This window comes from Chaetodon auriga, chromosome 14, assembly GCF_051107435.1.
Source record: "Chaetodon auriga isolate fChaAug3 chromosome 14, fChaAug3.hap1, whole genome shotgun sequence".
NCBI classification, from domain to species: Eukaryota; Metazoa; Chordata; class Actinopteri; order Chaetodontiformes; family Chaetodontidae; genus Chaetodon; species Chaetodon auriga.
Genome location: NC_135087.1, coordinates 15,223,332 through 15,239,309, shown reverse-complemented (window position 1 = coordinate 15,239,309; position 15,978 = coordinate 15,223,332). Strand labels below are relative to the sequence as shown.

Sequence of the window (15,978 nt, the reverse complement as noted above, 5' to 3'; positions counted from 1 at the left end):
CATGAACAGAAACACATGCTAGCCATGCTCTCATACTGACCAACATGGATCACTTCCTCCATGTACTTCCTGAAAAGAATTGTTTGTTATATGGAAAGAAATGTGGCAAACGGTAACTGCACATTGTGTTGTTTTATATGAAAGGTCCTCTCCTTGCCACTGCTCCAAAACACAATCCCAGCAGGGACAAAACAACAAGCGCTGACCGTCCCGCCCTATAATAATGAGCTGGGTAATTGTTTACTGAAAAGGGTCACTTCATATGTCTTAGGTTCCATTCCAAACCATGAAGTGAAAGGTCACTCATTGTTGGACTCTCGTCAGTGATGTGTTAAAATACAATATAATAATAATATAATAGAGTCAATAGCAGGACACCAAACTTAAAGGTGGCACGACTCGGTTATTATGTCAACTGGAACATCACCATAAGTCCTGCTCAGTGTTTATGTCTATGACATAATTCCACAGGGGGCTTCAAAAGAGGGGAAACATTTCAAGAGCTAACAAATGGAACATCACACAAAAAGTCTGGAATATATTACACTGAAGCTGAACACATAATACAACTGTTTCTCCAATTGAGTTATTTGTACATCGCTGATGACAGGATGTCAGCGTTTTAAAACATGGAGCATCAGTTTAGGGAGGGATTGGGATTATTAAAGTGTCACTCATTTCTCTTTTGGGGTCAAATTACCGCAGAGGGGCAAAATATCTCATGAAATGCTTGCGGTATGAATATGATACTGTAAATAGACAGAGGAGAGACTGAGTATGTGTTGACCTCTGGGCAATCATGGCCATTTGACTTGCTAGAAATGCCACCTTTGTCTGTCTAGTGTGTTCTCTGGGAAAAAGTTGATTCATAGTTACTTCGCATGAGCTTCTTTTTTCCCCCATAGGCTATTTGTTCTTGTTATTCAAAGAAAAATATTTACTGGGATGCTTACTTCCATTTTTTTTTTTTAGGTTTTTTTTGCAACAGAATGATTAATGATCCGCTTTGATGTTTTGGGCCAGATTGAAGCGCACGCAAAATTGCAGACATATTATTTGTCTGCAACATTTAGAGTGTAGCTGTGGTCAGCGTGTTGGTGTCGAGGGCGGTGTTGTAGGAAAGACTGGATGAATAAGAAAATGAGGTTGTTTCCAGCCAATGCTCAGACACAATGTTCTGCTGTGTTTCGGCAGATGATGGCGGTGGACATGGGAAGAGATTTTGCGGAGAACTGAGTTTGTCTGTGTCCATGTAACTCTACCTCAGTGTGTGTCATCTACCAAACAGTGACTGCAGTTTGCATGTCAAACCTCTCGCAGAGGAGAGGGGGTTTTGGAGTGCCGAGCTGTGTCTGGTGGTAGCGGAGAACCTTGTGGGAGGTCACTCTGCGGCTCTGTGTACGTGCAGAATGTGAATAACCTCAGAGCTGGAAAACTGTCAGTCTGTACACTTTTCTGTTTTCCTTTAAGGAGTGAAACTCGGCCGGTCGAGGTGCTGTGGGGTATGTGAAGCGGGTGACTCAGGGTGAAAGGGAGCCTTTCAGCTGGACACATTTCATGGATGTTTTGGGAAGCAGTGATGGAAACGGGGGAGGTTAGAAGGCCCATTCCTCCCCCTAGGGTCCTTGCGGTGTCAGAGCAAAGAAAGAGAGGTGGAGAGAGAGCTTGTTGCAGTACAGAATGTCTTCAGCCTGCTCTGTATTAACCTCAGTGAAAACAAGCGTCCCTCAGAGTTTGGCCACAGTGCTGCTCCTGCAAGTACGCAGGTAGACTCCAGAGCATGGGACCACTCACTGAGCAAACGCTCCCATGTGGCAAGAAGGGGAGATAAAAGGAAGGTGGGGGGGTGAATATGATAAGCTGCTAAACCACACTTAAACTAATATTTATGTACCATACTTACAGCAAGGATAAATGTTGAGCATTGGGTGGTTTTGGTTTTCCCAAAATAAGGAAAGTCATTCAGGAGCAAGAATCTTTGGAGGGTTGTTGACTGCTTTTGTTGGAATAGCTAGAACTCATGTGACTGTAAATCCTGAAGGTGATGCACAGTTGGTAGAAAATAACGAAAAGCTTAATCATCATGACGTACACTGAAATACAGCTGAGTCATGGCAGGTTGAATGCCGGTAAGCAGCATTTTATGGTCATAAAAGACGTCTGGTAATCATCGCTTTGGAGTCAAAGTCTGCAAACATGTGGGAAAAGTACTTAGACCTTTTAATGGTAAAAGTACCAGTACAAGAATGTAAAAATACTCAGCTGTAAGTGAAAGCCCTTCATGCAATCTTCATGTTTGACAATGTGGAAGTAACATTTTAGCTTGTAGCTAGTTTTAACTGCTTTATACACAGGTTCATAGGTAGTTTGGTCCGGTGGTTCACAACCTAGGGTTCGGGCCCTCCAAAGGGTCTCAAGATAAATCTGAGGGACATTAGATGATTAGGATTAGGATTTTTTTAACTTCAATCCATTGATATCTGCCAATGACATTGACTGGGTTCTTTGTTAGCATGCATGTTAGTAGCATATTGGCTCTTTATCAGTAATTGTAAAGCACTTCTTGATGCCTTATTCAGTGGAATTCACTTAGTTATTAAGATTCGTATACATCAACATCCTTACTTACTATCAGTAAGCAGTAATTAGGAGGTTATTTAGGGGAAACTCTTAGTTATTGATCTAGTAGTTGTAGAATATGGTTATTCAGTGAAGTGTTGTGTAATGACTAATAAAGAGCCAATTTGCATGCTAAGAAGAAACTAGTTAATAGTGAATATGTGTACCTTAATATAAAGTGTTACCACTGCAGTATTAAAGTACAGGTACCTCAAATTTATTACATGTTAAATCATAACAACAGATGTATGAGATGTGATACACGCATATGGGCAGACAAATATGGCTTATTGGCACGTAGCCACTGACTTGGCTGAAACTGGCTGCATTTGTTTAGAAACAAATGACACAGCAGTCAAGAGTACAGCGCGCTCCGTGTTAAATATTGACGAGTGAAGCTTGTGGCTGCTTACTGTTGCCTGAACTGATGTCCTGTGTCACAGCCTGCTTGTAAAGGGGGGAGAACAAGAACATGCAGGGCCTGTAACCCATATTAATCTTTCACAACAACACTGAGACCAGACATCAGGATCTATTATTATCTCTTTGACCTCTCTGGCTTCTGTGATTCTCAACACTTTGGCTGCTCTGATGGATACATCCCACAGATTCAGTTAGAGATCGATGCAACATTTTTATTGTACATCCAAGGCTTCAGTTAGTCGAATACAGACAGCATCAAACTGGGTTCATTATGAAAAGTTTATTTAGCTACTCGGCTTATTATTCAGACAGTGCAGTATGAATCATTTTGCACAGTGATGTATTATGCTAAAAGAAGACAGTATAACTATAACCATAAATATGAGGCCTTTAGACATATGCTGCACATGACATGAGCGATTACCAAAATACAACAGTGTTATGCATGATTTAAGAGCACATGAATGTAGTTGACTTGCACACTCTATTCGTATTAAGCTCAAATGTGAAAAAGTATGGTACACACAAGATAAATGGGTGTCTGAGTGAATAATTGTACAGAGGATTCAGTTGAGACCACACATCTGGCACATGATTTCTCCCCATCAGCGAAAAAAAAAACAAAAAGCTCAAAGTGAAGTTTATTCATCACCACCGGTTTATATTGCAATTTAGAGTGACTCCGCTAAATACCCTCATATAAATAACAATACATACTTAAGGTCTATTATGAATTGTGGTTTTGGGCAAAAACATCAAAGCTTTTTATTTCCTACACAGTGTTGCAGAGCCAGTACAGATATATTTAGGTTTTCTCAGTCAGTCACAGTTTTTTAGAGTCGAGGTTCAGATATGACTTGCATGCTTTCTAATGCCATTTACATGGAGCTTACTTTTAATACATAAACTGGCAGTAACTGTGTGAAATAACAACAATTGTAAATGTCAGCAGAGAGCTTATCTTTTGCATTTCTGGGTTAATTAAAGCTTATCACATAAACATCCTCTGATGCAAGGCATAGATATATATTTTAGTACACATACCTTATATTGCATTGCTGTTCTTTAACTGGAGAACTTTTTTTTTACTGGCTGATAAGTAATTCTCCCCTGGGTTTGGCAGTAATCTTGTAATCTAAAGGCTTCAGTGTTAACCCATAGGAGCAGTTTAAGGACAGGTCCTCACTGGCACATTTCTCAAAGCTACATTGGTGGAGTAGAATCGCAAAGAACAAAAATATCTCAACTTTGGCGATCTGGTTCCCAATGCACCTTCTCTTCCCTGCTGAGAAGATCATAACATTGTTAGTGAGATCCTTGTCCAGGGAGCCCTTTTCATCCAGGAAGCGTGAGGGGTCAAAGATATGTGGATCCTTCCACATCAAGGGGTCATGATTAATGGACCACTGATTGATGAAGATCACCGTGTCTTTGGGGATGTGGAGACCTTCGATGGTGACGTCAGAGGTTGTTGAGTGGGGGATGGTGACGGGGACAAAGCTGGTGAAGCGCATCGTTTCGTAGATGAAGGCGTCCAGGTAGGCCAGGCGACTTCTGTCCTCGACGGATGGCAGCCTGCTCCGCCCCACCACCTCATCAATGAGCTCATGGAGTTTGGTTTGTATTTCAGGGTGTTTAGCCAGCAGAAGGAGAATCCAGTGGAGAGCAGTGGAGACGGTATCTAGACCTGCACCAATCAGATCTGACACCGTCCCCTCTGCATGGTCTTTGGTGAGTCCGTTGTCACTGTCAGCCTTGTCAATCACGCCGATAATGGCGTCACTCATGTCCCTCGTTACCTCTGGATCAAATGTCTCTCTGTGCTCCTCCACCTTGTGCTGGACAAACCCAAAGAACTCTTGATTCAGGAGTTTGAAGTTCTTGAACATACTGCGGACTGGATTAGGGAAAGACTGAAGCCATGGCATCACGTCTACCAAGCTGCCAGCCCCTACTGTCTGTCCAAACATATCTATCCTGTGTAACAAGGCTCTAAACTCCACATCATCATGTCCATAACGTTTTCCAAAGCACAGGGCACAAATCACATTCGCTGCAGCTACTGTCAGCTCATGGGCAGGGTTGAAATGCTGGCCCTGAGCACCGAGTTTAAGGAAAATCTCAACTAGCTCTGTGGCTTCAGCCACAATTTGCTGCTCAAAGGCTTTTTTGGTCTGGCTGTTGGCAGATGAGAATGCTCTGATCGTTGATTGAGCAATTTTCCTGTGCATCCTCCACTGTTTGCTGTAATTGGTGAAAGTCATACTTTTACCCCCTGAGACTGCCTGGAAAGAGACAAAGTTGGGTCTGCCTGCAAACTCTGTGCTGTGCTGTATCAGAGCCTCACGGATTGCCCTGTCCCCATTCAGAACCACAATATCGCTGCAACCGAGCCGTATCTGGTACACGTTGCCATATTTTTTGGCTAGCTTGGCGAAGGTGATGTGAGGCATCTGGCCCAGCTGCATGGCATTGCCCACCACAGGCCAGGCGAAGGGTCCCGGCAGTCTCCTCTTGAGCCGCAGGTTCCGGACCCAGAGACAGGCTTCCAGGCAGAAGAGGAAAACGAAGGAGGCAACCAGAGCAGGCTGGACCTGTCCGCTCCATTCCCTGATGATGCTGCTGCCCTTCACGCCAAACTCTCCGTCCATTTGAGCCATTGTGTTAGTTAGTGTCTATGCATCCAATAAAAAGGTAATTTTCACCAAAAACAGGAAACTATATCAAGTGGTCCCTCTTTGCGCATTAAAAATAAATACTTAAAATTACAAATTATTCGCTTTCTCATCCTATATTATAATCCGACTGACAAAATAGCCGTACCAAAAAAACAAAAGGACTCAAAGCAGCACTCACATGGTCTCACCCCTCCTCTACAGAAGCCCGTGAGAAGGACTCGATCAGGTTCAAGCCTTAACACTTCGCTTATATGCATCTCTATGGTGGGAGGGGTCAGCAACTCAGGTTTTTTTATTATCTCTCCCCTCCCATTTTGACCACAGCCTGCAGACCTTAGTCTGATTCCTACTCAGGCCTCCTGCCAGCAGTGTCCCTTGCAGGATGACAGAAAAGGAGAGCAGCTACTTAATAGGCCCTGTTGCCAAAAAACGCTAATTCTCAGTGTTATATTTAAAGAAGAACAGATTACCATGACACTTTTAAAAGATAAACATCTCAACTTACAAAATTTTTAATACAAATTTGTTGATTTTGAAAAACAATGCACTTTAGCAGTGTGATAGAAGGAATGGCATTTCATAGCATGTGACGGGAGCAGGCTGTGTGGTAGCGTACAGTGTAAGACGTCAATGGACAATAAGCTGGAGTTGTCTTTTCCGCTGGGGTTTGGTGAATTTGCTGTTTCATATATGGACTTTCCGTGGTCATTTTAAACATGATTTAGTTTCTGTTATTTATAGCCAAGCTGTTAATTACAACCATACAGGGAGAAGGGCTGTGGGATATCACCATGAAAGCTGTGGGTTTCAGATCCAAGCAGTGAACAGATACAAACAGCACAATTTATTATGCTCTATGAAAATATATATAAAATGTTATTGTTAGCATAATAGCCCCTTTAAACAAAGGTCACTGAGATAGTGCAGTTGTTAGAGTTGTGGCTACATCAAAAAAGTTTTTAACAGAATTCAGATGAGACGAGTTTAGTTGTAAATCTGCTTATGTGGGTGCTTGTGCAACAAAGGGATGATCTTTAAAAAAACCCCATCAGCTTGGGTTTAAGTGATATTCAGCCACAAGTGAAGTATTGCAGAGGTTTCTATTTTTGGAACACTGAGTAATGACAGACATCTAAACAATGGTGGTGCCTAATATGACATTGTTGGCACATATCTACCAGTGCCAACAAAAAAACTGTTTGAGACTGAGAAAGCAGTTCATAGGCAGAGATAAACACCGAGCTTAGCATTTTTGAAGGTGTTGTGAGATTCTACTAAAACTCTAAAGGCTAAAGTGACAAATAAACTGGACACACAGCCCATTGACAATTCACTTTATTCATTTCAGATATAGCTTATTTTCCCATCATATAAAGCCAACACATTGATAACAAAATATCCTCTATGATGAATGCTTGAGCATTCAAGGCCAACTGAGTTTAATTTGTTGCCTTGACACTGACAGAGAAACACATCCCTTGGGTACTGTAACATCAATTCCTGAATGCAGAGGCTTAAAGAGAGTGCAGTGACATCCATGTAGCTTTGAAAAGGTTGCTTTGTAAACAAACATGTTTTCGAGAATGCCTCACGAGTGACAGAAATTTGCTGCACATGTGTTTTTGTTGTACTGGTGAGACTTGTGTGTTTGGCACTGGGTAGCTGCAGTGCCTGTACAGTAAAATTGAACCCTGGGTGCACAAAGTTTGTGAAGTCTTCATGGTTCATGACAATGTCTCTTCTTCATCCTCAAGGCTGTGATGGATATTCCTTGATGAAAGACTTCCTCCTGCACAAACATGCCAGCCTTTTTTTTTTTTTTCTTTTTACACTTTGATCAGCATTCTTTGTTTAATGTGTTCATACACTTTGAGTACAGTAGATAGTGAAATACATTAAATTTCATTACATTTGTTGTCATACCTGAAATATGAAATTATAAAAAAATATTTTGTAACTGCTTTACGTGGCAAAGGTTAAATATAATCTTACATATTACAATTGAGAACAATAAGTCGTCAGGTGACTTTGTAACATTCACAAGCAATTCATATACAGTTATATTAGTTTAAGTTGACATTTAAAGAAAGTAGCTAATTCCTGCACACACGCACACCATACATGTACATGCTCAATAGTGGATGCAAAACAAGCACACAACTAAGAATTATGTACAAAATCTGATCAAGTATAGAGTATTTTGTGAAGCAGAAACCTTTGCCCTGATCCCAACCTTGAATTCTACCTGTAGGTAACATTAGACCTTTGATATCATATTCTCAGCCCTGCACCAACAATACTTCATATACAGTCAGTCAGTAAAAATATCCATTAAATATCAGTATTAAATATGAAAATCTTGCAACAGTGGGACTTAGTGCAGGTACTGTATGTGGATACTCACTGTTAAATGTCATTGGTGGAAAAGTGTTTGCTGGCCTGGAGTCACAGTATTGGGACATGCTGTTCATGCTGGAGAAACTAAGCCAAGCAGCTTTCCCCTGAGCTTGGCGCTGACACAGAGTCGGAGGGGCTTCAGTGTGAGCCCGTAGGAGCAGTCAAGGGAGAGGGGCTCAGAGGGGTCGCTCTCAAGGCTGCACTGGTGCAGCAGGATGGCTATGAATAAAAACACCTCCACCTTGGCGATCTGGTCGCCGATACAGCGTCTCTTACCTGTTGAAAAAATCATCACGCCGTTGGTTATGTCCTTATCAAGTGCCCCGTTTTCATCAAGGAAGCGTGAGGGGTCGAAGATATGCGGATCCTTCCACTTCAGAGGGTCATGGTTGACAGACCACTGATTGATGAAGACCACTGTGTCTTTGGGGATGTGGAGACCTTCAATAGTGACATCTGAGGTTGTGGAGTGTGGGATGGTGACGGGGACGAAGCTGGTGAAGCGCATGGTCTCATAGATGAAGGCGTCCAGGTAGGCCAGGCTGCTTCTGTCCTCAATTGATGGCAGTCTGTCCTGACCCACTACTTTGTCTATGAGCTCATGGAGCTTGGCTTGCATGTCTGGGTGTTTGACCAGGAGCAGGATGATCCACTGCATGACAGTTGACACCGTGTCTTGACCTGCTCCAATTAGATCTGTGACTGTTGCTTCCACAAACTCTTTGGTCAGCCCGCTGTCCTTCCCATGCTCGATCACATTGATGATGGCGTCACTCATGTCCCGGGTCACATCGGGGTCAAAGGACTCTCTGTGCTGCACCACTTTATCTTTCACAAAGGTGAAAAACTCCTCGTTGAGGTTTTTGAAGTTTTCATAGACACTACGGACCGGGTTAGGGAAGGACTGGAGCCAGGGCATGACATCCACCAAGCTACCTGCCCCTACTGTCTCTCCAAACTTGTCCACCTTTTTTAGCAGGGTCCTGAACTCCAGGTCCTCATGTCCATATCGCCTCCCAAAGCACAGAGCGCACATGATATTAGCAGCAGCTACTGTACATTCATGAGCAGGGTCAAAATACTGTCCATCAGTGCTGTGGTGCAAAAATGCCTGCACCAGTTCCATGGCCTCGGCTGTAATGTGTTGCTCAAAGGCTTTTTTGGTCTGACTGTTTGCAGAGGAAAAAGCTCTGAGGCTGGACTGAGCAATTTTCCTGTGCACTTTCCACTGTTTGCTGTAATTAGTAAATGTCATACTCCTGCCTCCAGAGATCATCTGGAAAGAGACAAAGTTGGGTCTGCCTGCAAACTCTGTGCTGTGCTGTATCAGAGCCTGATGGATCGCCCTGTCCCCATTCAGAACCACAATATCGCTGCAGCCGAGCCGTATCTGGTACACGTTGCCATATTTTTTGGCTAGCTTGGCGAAGGTGATGTGAGGCATCTGGCCCAGCTGCATGGCATTGCCCACCACAGGCCAGGCGAAGGGTCCCGGCAGTCTCCTCTTGAGCCGGAGGTTCCGGACCCAGAGACAGGCTTCCAGACAGAAGAGGAAAACGAAGGAGGCAACCAGAGCAGGCTGGACCTGTCCGCTCCATTCCCTGATGATGCTGCTGCCCTTCACGCCAAACTCAGTGTCCAGTGCCATTGTGATAAATATTCTGCACACTTGTTCCTCAGAAAAAAACAAGAAATCTCCACTTTTTAACAGACTGTTTTAGTTGTAATTTTGGAAGGGGAAAAAAAATCAGTAAAGCTCTTGTATATCCATAACACATAAAAAAGATATTTAAGATATGTCAATCAAATGCCAGTGAGGTCATAATGATAAAAAACCTCAAATCATCTGATAAAAGAGGTGCGTTAGGGTGAAGTTTTTTGTCTGCAGTCTTTTCATCAAGATTTAGGGCTTAAGTGCCTGCTTTTTGCTTCACTCCAGCGTCTTATATGTTTTGCAGTTGGTGGGCAGGGCTCAGGGTAACTTTCATACTCCTCCCATTGTGGTAGCCCCGCAGACCCCACTACATTATCTCTCTGTTGTCGGACGCTGTCGGAGGCGCGCACTTGTGAGCGTCGGGGGACACCGTGAGCGCGCGGCGTGACCGAGCTGTCCACTGCAGAGAAAAAAGACTCAGCAACTGGTGACCGATTCAGTAGGAAACGTGTCGAGCCAATTTGTTTTACTAATTGCGGGACTGGCAGAGTTTGCACATTACAAAGTGTATCTTTCTGACATGATTTATTCTCTGGCTGCAGAGGACTCGGCGGGCGCACTTTGGCCAGAATAAAAGTGTTTGCTGACGGTTTGTCCAACTTTAGACTGACTTTATGCTTTAATTACATTTGTGCGAAATCTGTTTAAACGTAATTCTATTTTCAGCCACGTGAATGTGGCATTATTTTTTCTAATTAGCCGCTTAAAAGTTAGTTTGCATGCTCAGTCTCAGTAATTTACCAGTTAAATGCATCCTCTGTTTGGAAAGTTGGAGTCAGTGAATTGAGGCAGATTTGTATGGAGCAACGTGGTTTTAATGACATGCTTGTCTGTAACGATCATTTCAGTGAAAATGTTGTATTTTATTGTATTTCCCTCGGAGTCTTGGTCCAGAAGCCCTGTAGGTTAAGTGTGGCAGATGATCATTTCGTTAGTTTGTCATAAAAATGTAGTTAGTGTCAAATATAAAGTTGCGGGAAAGTTGCGCACCACACAGCGCGACTCCAGAGAGTCCCAGCCGACCGCATTTTATGCCGGATTCAAACGGTTTGATTTGTATGGCTTTAACTAAAAAAACCATCTGCCATTCATTTAAAGTTTTAGAATTAACACGGAAGACACTAAACTGTTTCAAAAGACTCAGTTAAAACGAAAAAAAATCACACATCAGATATAATGTCAGCTTGTACAATTTTACATATATAACTATCAAAATCCACATGAGCTTAAAAGACAAAAGATAGTACATCAATTTAATCATTCTTTCTTTCTTCCTGCCTTTCTTCTGTTCTTATTGTTTTTCACCTCAGCGTCACACAGAGGCAGAATAATTTGACTGAAATCTCACACAACAAACTAACTCAGTGTGGACAAGCTATAAAATATTGATACTCCAACACTGGTGGTGACCACATAGGCTGCAGTTTTGCATGACACTCAGGGTTACATCATACCACAACAAACTTCAGGTCCCCCCCCCTCCCACCTTTCATGTTACAGTCCCTACAAATATGGGGGAAATTCGAGAAGGAAAAAAGAAAAAAACAAACTGAAGTGAGGACAAACAAAGACAAATCTGAGGCCAAATCTTTGTTATATTTAACTTTTTTTTTTTGCCTTAGGTAATAAATCACAAGCTCTGTGTTTTTACGGTTGCACAATCATGTTAGGTATGAGCCAAAGAGGCTTATTTTTAAATGTTCTTTCACATAGATAGTCAGATGCCTATCTGTGACATTAAGTAAGACTTATGGAAATTTTTGCTCTGTTGATTCTATTAAACCTTCAGTTCAAAGTGAGGCGATTTCCCGAGGCAGAACATTTCCCTTCTCTGTGCGGAGGACAAAATTTGTTTCTTGTTTTCCCACCAGCTGTGAAGTTTATTTTTGCAGGGAGGTAATGACCCCAATTGAAGGTACTAAAACATTTCCGAAGCAACGCACCAAATCAGGGGGACTGAAAGTTTCACTACCACACAAGCACAGTCCGTCATTATCAGCAGGAAAGGAGGAGGAGGAGGAGGAGGAGGAGGAGGAGGAGGAGGAGATGTGAGGAACAGGGGAGGATGATGGCAAATGTTGAAAATGACATCTAATTGACTGACACTGTAAAATGTGTTTCACAGCAACTATGACATGAGCACATGGTTTTCCATGAGTACATCATAGACACTATTATAGAAACAAATAAAGATAAGGAGGCTGGAGAATTTATTATTATACAAAGAGTCAAGTTAAAGTCATGCAGCTCATATATCACATTAGTCAAATCGAACATTAAGAATTCACTGTCTGTATATTTCACCCTGAAGTGAAACGGCTTTGGTCACAGTGGATATTTAATAATACAGATAAAGTGACTGGATCTGCAAAGCAAGTGCTTTCAATACATATAAGAGAAAGTCAGACTTTCATAATCCGACCATACAGTCCCAAACTGTCATATGTAACAATTTCTGATTTAATAAACTGATAAATGACAGGGCTTATAGGCTCAGCATGCTTAAATTGTGAAAACAAACAGAAAGGCAACAATAAAAGTAACCTAAGTGTAACTGCATTATGTGTTATGTGTCATTCTTTCAGAATAATGGTCCTTAAGCAGCCTTTTACAGATGTCGAGAGCTTCGCTGCTTCAGAGCTCTGCCTGAGAGCTGTTTGTCTTGAGAAATGCGGTGTGGCTGAGCACCAAAGCCTCCAGAATGATTCCTCGGTTAACCAGAGACATAGCAATGTCTTCGAATACACTGCCTGCACTGGGGATGACTGTTTCTTTTCTATTCCTATAGGGGGAATCCCCCCCCCTCCACCTCCACCAACACCACTGCTACCTCCTCCTCCTCGCCTGAGTCTGCTCCTCATACACATGTGGCCACTTGCATCCCCATCACGCTAATCAGAGCCAGGTTTGTGGCTGAGGAAGGGGGTAGTTGGGTGGCGGGAGGTAAAGGGGTTGGGGGGGGGGTAGTTTGTGTGTATGTGTGTGGGAGAGGGTGGAGGCCCGGGATTGGAGGGGGGGGGGTGTTGTGTATGCATTTTGCGTGTGGCTGCTGTGTTTGCCTGTGATTACCCCTTGTAACCTGGCTGTGAAAGGTTGGCCCTGACCCTGCGTTGACTCTGAGGGGGGAGTAGTCGGCGGGGCGGAGGCAGGGATGGGGTCTATATGCCGCTGCATGTCATTCGCTGGCGGGTGGGCGCTCGTTGTGTGGAGACAGGACCAATGGTAGACCAGGCTGCCCCGGCTCTGGAGCTAATCATTGTTTACTAGTCTCATTTCCACTTCTCAGTGAGCTACTGTCACGCACAGCACCAACAGGGAGGAAGGAAGAGGGAAGGGGGGTAGGGGTTTAGGGTGTGAGGGAGGAGGGCAGCAGGGAGAGGAAAGCCAGGGGTCCAACAGGCAGTTGGGGAGCTGGTGGGACTTGGGAAAGGGAAGAGCAGAGAGAATGCAGGAATTAGAGTGAAGATTTTTTTTTATTTTTTTTATTTTGCTTGAGAGAACAAAGGTGAGCCAAGACTGAAAAAGCTGCAGCCAAAAACAACCCGACAAACCAGTAAACAGACCAACAAAAACATCCTCTGGGCCAGCGCCATCTCAGGCAGCCAGGAGGTAACCACCGGACATTGCTAGTTAGAGATGGTGATGTTTGAAATGAGAGCGTTTTCTTGTGCCAGACCACAATACGAAGGAAAAAGAGATACTTGGAAAAATTGTCACTGTCAGACCTGATTGTTGTTTGTGTGTAAAAAGCCTGAGAAAAGACAAGGAAAGGCACAATTCACTTCATTGGGAAGATACTAAATGGGCTGGTGGTTAGAGTGGTATAAGTGAGCAGTATTTTCACATATACACACCCAAGAAAGATATAGTTCAACTCAACACTACTGAGTGCAGCTCTTAAGTCTCAGAGCTCATCGTTTCATGTGGTGTTGATGATGTTAAGGACTGAAAAGGACTATATACGTAAAGTGAAAGGTGTTGCTTACATTGATGAGCCGTTAGGGAATGACCACCTGACTGCAGTTCCCCTCAGTTCTACGGGACATTTCAGCATCTTTCAGCTCAGTGTTTTGGTTTTCCTCAAATTTACTTGTTTGGTTCACTCACATCTGCATCGTTTCTACCTGGCCGGTGCTGTCACTGCCTGATCCTTACCGGAAACCTGATTTGTTCTATGCATGTACGTAGGTCAGGTGGGTTATTCTAAGCATAACTTCTTACGTAGCATTTTTGCACGTGCACAGAACAAACTGCGTTTCCAGTGTTGATTGGGCAGCGACAAGTATAGATGTTAAAATAGGCAACGGTTGGCCAACGTCTTCTCCACAGCAAAATGATAATAAGTCAATGTGTGTTTATGAGTGGCCAAAAACACCAGTTTTTTCATTCAGAAAAGCTGCTTTGGAACAGGTCTGTTTTACAAATGTTTGAATGTAACTATAAACCTAAAGTAGAGCGCTGATGATTTTATCCAGCATCGACATGGTTAAAACTGAAAATAGTGTGCTGTGGTTAAAAGTCATACTTTTGAAATGTCTAAATCCATACTTAGTCTGAATCGTGGTCTAAATCCATATTCGATACTGTAAGGCAAGACAGGCTAAGTAAAAAAATTACAAAGCATTTGTAGACTATGACCATTCTGCGTGTATTGTGTTTCATGCATTTCACCACATACAGCACAATGAACCCCAGACATACAAAACAAGATTGAATTATTGAGAATCAATTCCTTGTTTGTGTACTTGTCAAAACCTCCACGGGCTCACTCATCTAAAAGGCTGCCTCACGGTGAAAAGAGTGGAGGCACAGACAACCTGCTGTAAGATGGACTGAATTATAGCATCACAGCAGGTCCAGTGTCCTGTGTTCATTTAGATTTGGAGGAAAAGGAAGAAAATACCATTCCAAGGAATCTGATTATCTTTGATAGCTCTGTTGTGTTAGACCTGCTGGGCCCAAAGATGTGTCGCTGTAGGGAAATATCAAATGGGCCACATAAAAGACCAGAGCAGTACTTTTGGAGAATGCTTTCCCTGGAATGATTTAAGACCCTTGGTTAAACCATGAAAACATGAATTTAGGCCCTTTACAAAAGTATGATTTCTAACCTTAGTGCAATATTTTCTCACACATACTGTACTTTCATGTGGTCCTGTTTCCATGTTTCACACTTTAAACATTGCATGGTATTGAGGGACTCATCAAAGTGACATATTAAAGTAAAAAAAACGAAAAAAAACCATTAACCAGGATTCCAGACATTTCATGTTTTACTATGAAATGTCCTTTCAAAGTGGCACACACTCATTTCCCTGTAGATCCTGGAGAATGAAAGTTGTCCTGGCGTGCGCTTACCCAGATCAACTTCAAATTTTTGTTTACATTCCTGCATAGATATAAAAACAAAAACACAGAAATATGAAGCAGTGGGGGAAGGAAGAAGTATTCAGAACCTTTACTTTAATAAAACTGGCAGTACCACACTGAAAGAAAATATTCCACTACAAGTAAAAGTCCTGCATTCAAAACCTCTAAAGTAAAATCACCAAATTTAGAGACACGTGGTTTCACCTGGACAGGAAGGGCATGAAAACTGTAATCTGAAAAGTAACTACTTAAGTATTTAAGAGCTACTTAAGTACAATACTTGAGTAAAAGTAAAGGTAAAATGAGTGCCAAAATTCAGTTACATCATAAGAGAGTTCAGTAAGGTCGCTCACATAATGCATTAAACTGCAGACAAACCCAGACAAAGATCTTCTATTATTAATGCAGTCACTTATTAAGATAATAGCCTGTTTTCCTCTTTTCCCACACTCCTCCTGGACTGGACACTTTCCCTCTTCACTGTGTGCAGGCTGCGTGATAGATCTTCACTTAATGTGGCACCCAGGACAGGAGCCATGTATTATGTAGTACAGTATAGGGATATTTGTTTCTAATCCCGTAGAGTTTTTGCGTGCTAGGGGAGCAGAGCGGGGATGAGCTTGCGTGCCATGCCGGCCTGGCGTGCGCGGAGCTCGGTCACTGAACTCCGGCTTCCCCAGGGAGCGGGGGCGGGGGGGGAGGAGGTGTGGGGCTGCACTGAGAGATTAAAATGAGACGAGGGAGAAAGCACAAGTAGAAATGGCTTCCAGATGACCC

General features: G+C 42.8%; 2 pseudogenes across 2 annotated transcripts; both read right to left on the bottom strand.

The window, feature by feature from the left end:
- Positions 1 to 3,302: 3,302 nt before the first annotated feature.
- LOC143332150 (cytochrome P450 1B1 pseudogene) lies at positions 3,303 to 5,938 on the bottom strand (annotated as a pseudogene). Its single transcript, XR_013078177.1, has one exon. The product of XR_013078177.1 is annotated as a cytochrome P450 1B1 pseudogene (transcript).
- A 1,105-nt stretch (positions 5,939 to 7,043) lies between these two features.
- LOC143332178 (cytochrome P450 1B1 pseudogene) lies at positions 7,044 to 10,014 on the bottom strand (annotated as a pseudogene). Its single transcript, XR_013078182.1, has one exon. The product of XR_013078182.1 is annotated as a cytochrome P450 1B1 pseudogene (transcript).
- Positions 10,015 to 15,978: the final 5,964 nt, after the last annotated feature.